The sequence below is a fragment of the Phascolarctos cinereus genome, unplaced genomic scaffold (assembly GCF_003287225.1).
Source record: "Phascolarctos cinereus isolate Bilbo 61053 unplaced genomic scaffold, phaCin_HiC Scaffold_726;HRSCAF=1367, whole genome shotgun sequence".
NCBI classification, from domain to species: domain Eukaryota; kingdom Metazoa; phylum Chordata; class Mammalia; order Diprotodontia; family Phascolarctidae; genus Phascolarctos; species Phascolarctos cinereus.
The window spans coordinates 296,231,937-296,239,341 of NW_027556098.1; positions in this window are offsets into that span (position 1 = coordinate 296,231,937).

A 7,405-nucleotide genomic window follows, 5' to 3' on the forward strand; every position below is an offset into this window, starting at 1 on the left:
AACACATATTTTAAGGAGATCATAAAAAAGTCTTGATCTATGTGAAAAATATTTATAGTGGCACTTTTTATGGCTTAAAAAAAGAACTAGAAATAAAGCAGACACACATCCCTTAGGGAATAGCTAGCAAAATTGTTGTACATGAATGCAATTGAATATAAGAAATATTAAAATATTAAAAAATACATAAACTGATGCAAAGTGAACTAAGAAAAATCAAGAAATTAACATAAAAAAATTAAATCAACATAAATTGAAAGAACAACAACTAAAATAATACAAAATGTAAGTTAAATATGAATAACATGTTTGGTCCCCAAAAAAATATGAGGACACATCTCTCTCTAGTTTTTGCTGAAGCTTCTGTCCAAAGATATGTAACATTTCAAATAATTTCAGATGTTTTTCCTATGAGTTATTTGGTTTTGCTAAATATTTCTACTATTCATTTTTTAGAAAAAAAAGTCTTTGATATAAGGACAGCTTTCTGGAAGTTGAAAGGGCTAGGGTCACACATGGCAACCAAAGCAAGGTAAAAATCAAGAGTTATGAATAAAAGTCTATCTTAAAATGACTACTATATTTCAGGAGTTATACTGGATGCTGGGAATAGAAATACATTCTAATTGTGAAGACAGTAGGTACATATGCATTATACATATATATGTGTAAGTATACACTATGTTATATATATAATTTTATAATGATTCAATAAAGGTATAGCCTGCACTTCAAAGCCCATTTGCATGGAACTCTCCATATTGGTGGAGATTGATTATTTAATATTCTATGCATGAACAAATAATGAAATTGATTAGAGTTTGGGGAAAAAGAGATCCTAGCATTCTGTTTTGTAGCTTCAAGTAAGAGTAATGTGGTTCTAGATTCTCTCCAGGTCCCTGAAGGGAGAGAAAGACTCTGGGATGAAGCTGATAGGTAGAGAAGCCAACATTTCCTTCCTGTCCCTATTCCCAACTTACTATACCAGGTTTGAGGAATTCTGCAAAAATTTTTCCTACAAATATTTTCTCTACAGTAACAATATTTTGGTGAAATGATAGCTATAATACTAATGAGGTATTCTTTCTTTCAGGAGGCCAATGTATCCAGCCTCTGCCACAAACTCCCATCTCCCTTCCAGAATAGAATCAATATCTGCCTTGGAGAAGTGTAGGTAAATAGACAAATTTATATCTAATGAATAGACTCATCTATTCATTTATCCCTGTGAACCACATCTAGAGAGACTTATGTGGACTCATATTCTACATGGGTAAAACAGAGGCCACACCACTTATACAAGTTAGTTAGGAAGGGGAGGTACTAGCAGTTGGGAGGAGAATTAGGAAAGGCTTCATGTAGAAGGTGTTGCTTAAGTTGCATCTTGAAGGAAGAAAGGGATTCTATGATAAGGGGAGGAGAGTGAATTCCAGGCATGAAGGCCATAGAATGAAAAGACATAGAGATAGGAGATAAAATTCCATGTATAATTATTCTTAAAAAGGGAGAACACCAGGTTGACTGGATCACACAGTACAGAAAGTCAGTCAATTAGTCAATAAGCATTTGTTATTGTCTTCTATCCCACTATCTAGCAAGAACTTTTCTAAGCACAGAGTACACAAAGAAAGGCAAGAGACAATTCCGTCTCTTAAGGAATTCTCAAAGTCTAATTGAAGAGATAGCATGATAGCAGCTATCTACTGTGTACATGTATATATGTATATGTGTATATATATATATGTGTACGTGTGAGTGAGTGTGTGTATAACCAGTAGAGGGGAAAAAGTAAGGTGTAATGTGGATGAAAAGATAGATTGAGGCAAGACTTCAGAGGACTTTAAAAGCTAAACCAAAGTTATATTTGATTCTAGAGAAAATAGTGAACCACTTAAGTTTATTGAGTAACAGAGTTACACAATCAGTTCTACAATTAAGAAAAATTACTTTGGATACAGTATGAAGAATGAACTGCAGTGAGGAGATCCATTAGGAGACCATTTTAAAAATTCAGTCAAGGGTGATAAGCTTATGGATACTGTTTTAGTAGAAAAAATGTATCAGATAAAAGAGAAATTGTAGAAATGACAAGCTTTTGCAAGAAATTGTATATATGAGGTGAGGTAGACTAATAAGTAAGGAGTAATGCTAAGATTATGTACCTGCGAAAATGGAGAATAATGAGATTTCTTGCCAAGGTGGCTGCCTAAAAGACACAGAAAATGAGGCTTCTACACACTGATTAAAATATGTGTGTGTGTGTGTGTGTGTGTGTGTATACACACACACATATAAATGTATATATATATATACACACACACACATATAAATGTATATATATACACATATAAATGTGTATGTGTGTGTGTATATATATGTGTATATATAATGCATATTATACACACACACACACACACACATATATATATAGATAGATAGATAGATAGATAGATAGATAGATAGATAGATAGATAGATAGATAGATGGACAGATTGATAGATATAGATATATTGCACCAGGGACAAGTAATGATCTAGGAATCAAATGATAAAATCCAAATCCAGTAAATGGCTTCCTCCATCTAGGAACTCCAAAACCACACAAAATATTATTCATAATCACACACATACTAGAAATGGAGAGAGTTAGCAGAAAAGCCACTGCTACACAGTCAAACAACATAATAGCTTCACTGAACAACAAGAGATGGTCTAGAGAAAATTTACCAGCAAGTCTCTGTACATGGAGAAGATGATGCAGAAAGCTCCCATAAGAAAGCCCCAAGTTCATTAGAAAATTTAATGTGGAAAGTAAACATTAACAGGAGTACCAGCTATTCACGTGATTGCCAAGCCACTCCAACAAGGACGGTTTCAAGGGCTCTGAGGTCCCTAAAATTCTGCCATGAGATGCCATAGAAAGCCCTTCATGAAGATACACTTCACTGAACTTTAAATATGGAGGTGGAAGTGAAGAGCGTTTAATGGAATAAAAGGTTTTTAAGCAATACTGATGAAGAAACACAGAAACTTTGAAATTTTTGACAAAAGTCAAAAAAATGCTAGAAAGGTACATTTTTGGAGCAGTTGAAATGGATGTATAATGTTGAAGTGTTGATATTTTAATACAAGGAGAACAAGAAAGTGTCCCTTTAGAACATAAATGTCTTCAAAGTTTATTTAAGGAGTTAGGTAAGGGGTTGGGGTAAGACCTGGGAGTAGACTGATTCTATTTTAAGATTATTGAGCAGAGAAAGGAAGAGAGAGCAAAGGAACATAGTGTAGAAAGGAGGAAGACTGGCCTGGAAATTCCTGTTCTGCATAATTTGGATGAATGAAACAATCGATTGTCTGTATTAGGCCAATTGATATGTTCATATTCTGATTTTTGATATTTTCACTTGGAATATATGAGAGAGTAAAAATAAGGCATTAAGTGAACTTCTTTTACAGGGGCTAAAAATTCAACAAGGTTTACTGGTCAAGATTCATATCTTGGGTGAGCTTCCTATTCCACATATTTTATTATCAATATGATTATCAATATCATCATCATAATAATTACTACTAAGTAAACCACATTTTCATAGTGCTCTAAGGTTTCCATGGAATTACATACATTTGAGTCTGACAATTCTGTAAGCTTAGCACTAATTTATCCTCATTTTACAGCTGAGAAATTCCTAGGAAAGTTCAGTAATGCATTCCATGGTAATACAGCTAGTGTTAGATACAAGAAGAGAGCCCACAATCATCATTGCTCTAGATTCACCATTGTCTTTCTTTCTCAATCTTTATTGCCCCCTTAACTGTGCTTTTGACTTTCTAGACTTCAGTACCAGGCCTCAGCTATGCTTTCATGTTGAAACCTGCCTCAGCATCTGAGGCCTCTTCAAACCGGAATATCCTCCAGTCTCTGTGGCCTTCTTACCCTAGAATTTCCATCTCCTATGCTAACATCCTTCTTATACCCTCCTCAAAATCAAGGAACCCAGGTCAGTCAAATTTTGTTCCTTTTACTGTTTTCCTTTTGACTTTCTAGGCTTCAACACTGTGCACTCCGTTCATCTCTCATGTCCCTCCTTTTGTATGACATTTCCAAATAGATTGTAACCTCATTGATAGAATGAACTGTATTTCACTTCATTGTTGTATCTTTAGTGATTATCACAGTATCTGATACAAAGTAAGGGCTTAGTAAAAGTGCATTGTCTTGCTTCATTTTTCCCTGAGAATAAGAAATAAAGCTTTTTAATGTAGGAAGAAGTGTGGTAGATTAGGAAGAGAACTGACTTTTGAATCTGAAGCAATGGACTCACATCTTATCTCTGATACTTACTTTCTCTATGACCTTCAACAGGTCATAGAGTTTCCTCATTATAAAATCAGTGTGTTGTAGTAGCAAGACTCTAAGGTCCTACCTATCTCTAGTACTGTTTTTATGTATGAAGAAATGCAAAAAGTTAAGCATCACTTCTTCTAAAGAAGCTGACCAGAAGAGTAGGTTTACAGTCACCAAGATTTCCTACCAATTTGCTTTCACAGAATTATCAAATTTCAGTTGTGGAAGGGATTTTAGAGGATAGATAGTCCAACTCCTTACCAAGTCCCTGGCAGAGTTATTCAGACCTTTCTTCAAGAAATCCAATGGAATAGAACCCATTAACTACCAAGGCAATTCCTTCCACTATTAACAGAATTTGTCTAATTTTTTATATTTTTTCTTAAATCTTAACAAAATTTACTATTTATTTTCATAAAACATACACATTTTTTCCCCTTTCATTGACCTCTGAAACCAATCTGAACAATTCTAATCTCTCTTTTATGGAAAAAAAAAACTTCAAATACTTAAAGAGGACTATTATGTCCCTCATTTTTTCTTCTTTCTAAACATGCCTATTTTCTTCAGTGTACAACAGGTGGTATAAACTCAAAGTTAGTCGTAGTCTCCACAACTGTCCTTTAAATACTATGAACTTATGAATGTCTTTCCTAAAATGTAGAGCCTCATACTGAACTTCAAATTTCTTCTTTTCCTCATGAATAAACATTGACCCTTCTTATGATTTTACAAGTAATAAAAGCAAATTACTTAGGTAGGGAAAGCAATCTAAGCAAAAGATTAGATTATAATTTTGAGAAATGTAGATGGAGACTATGTGGTGAGATCTTAGAATTTAAATCTGGATGATACCTTCAAAACCATGTCTCCTACTCTCTCTTTTACAAATTAGGAAAGGAAGTCTAGAAAGTTGGTGATTTATCCTAGGTCAAAGTGGGATCAAATAGAAGAGTTGCACTGACTTCGAGTTTGTGCTCATTTCACTGTACTATGTTGCCTCAATTTAAGTATAAACACTTAGCCTAGAGTTCAAGTGTAGAAGATGAAAAATGGCCATAATAGACTGTAAAATACATGATCATTTTCAAATTACATAACAAGTAGTGGTTTTCTCTGAAATAGAAACTTTTCTGTATCAAAATGTTCACAAAAACAAGCCAATTGCCATAAATATGCAATTGAATTCTAAACAATAAAAATTCCACATTACTGGCATTTTCTTATCTCCTTAGAAAGGGAGAGAAGTTATTTTACTCTTTCTTAGTTGCCCTTATATACATAAAATATCATTTTTCAAACTTTTTGTATGTGTATAAATGAATGTAACAATTTGGGCTGATTTTATCAGGCAAATAGGCTAAAGAAAGTATTAAATCAAAAAGTTTTGATTATTTTTATGATGGGAAGCTAATGGTAACAGCAAATTGATTATGATTAAGGACAGAGCTTGAATATGATGGATAAAGTTACTATTCTCTGAATGTTTGCATATATTCAACATTTTACACACACATACATATATATCATATATACATACATAAATATACATATATTTGAATGATACACTTCTGTTTTCAAATGCTCACATATATACTTGAATATAAGCAATATTTGTATATTATAGTGATAAATAGTTGAACTATCACTGACAGATAGTACTTTGCAGTTTGTGAAGTTATTTGCATCTATCATATATGTGTTTATACATATATACATTTCTGGATTATTTGGAATCTAATACCTCTAAATAATTAAGGTTCTAGGTCATTCAGAAAAGCATTAGAGAGGTACATGATGGGCATAAGTAGGCTACAACATATTATCCATAATGAGGTGTATTAGAGAAGTAGCATGAAAACATTCTTGAGTATATGAGCACTGGAAGAGTACAGGCCATCATGTAGTGAGATGAAGGACTAAGTTATGAGTAGCCAATGTGTTCCATTCTTACAAACACAATGTCAGAAGATCTACAGGAAGCCCCTTGCCATATTGGGTCAATCCTCTGGAAATGGATTTATTGGAGTACATGTATAAGAATTGAACAAGATTAGAAGGCATAGATAAGTTGTGATGTGTATCACTGGAGAAAGTGATTGCATGGAACAGATCACAAAGCCATAAATATATTGATGACAAGTAATTTGTACTGTAGTCTGATGTCTCAAATTATAATAGAGTATTCCCAAAGGCAGTGTCAGTCAAACATAAGTCCTAGCAGTGTTATTAAATGAGGAAGATTTTGAGGACCTGGTAATAATTTTATCTCTGATTTCTTTGGACCAGCTTAACTATAGAGGGACTTAGTTCAAGATGTTTGTCCCCCAAAGAATGGATATTTTTGAGGAAAAACAGTAGATTAAGCATGGAATATGTCTCCCTTCCCAATTAAAAAACAAAAACAAACAAACAAAAATAAACTTCTTTCTTGATTTAATATGGTGCTGGAAGAATTGGACCACACCTACATTGAAATACCTACTATACGGAAACCACAAGACAAAAATAACTTGTAGTCAACAGGAAAAATCATTCACAAGTTCACCTCAGGACATGAATAAACTAATTGTGTAAATTTTATTATGTGTCAAAAAATGCATATTTTTATACCATTCAGTAAACATACTATAATCTAAAATATGAATGTGAAGTCTTTTTGGTTATATAAAAATAGCAAAAGAATAAGAATCTTAATAGAAATCAGGGCTCAGACATTTTTATAAACTTGGGAATTTTGTTGATAATCTTCCCATTTTATATTTTAGGCTAAGGTGAAGCTAAGATTAGGTGAAACCTATGGATAGCAGAAAATGACTAGGAGGTGATGTCATAAATACTGATTAGTGCCTCAGTGAAGAGACTGAGAACCAAACCAGTCTGAGTGTGACTCAGCACTTTATGGTTTTCCCAGAGAATGTACTACAAGTATCTATAGTATATCCACAATTGAGAGGCACATTGGACTTGGATACTCATTTCAGCTTCCAGGGCCCACTTAACAGATTGGTTCTTTTAATAGAAAAGAAACTCTGGACCTTGTAACTTGTACTCTTCAAACTAT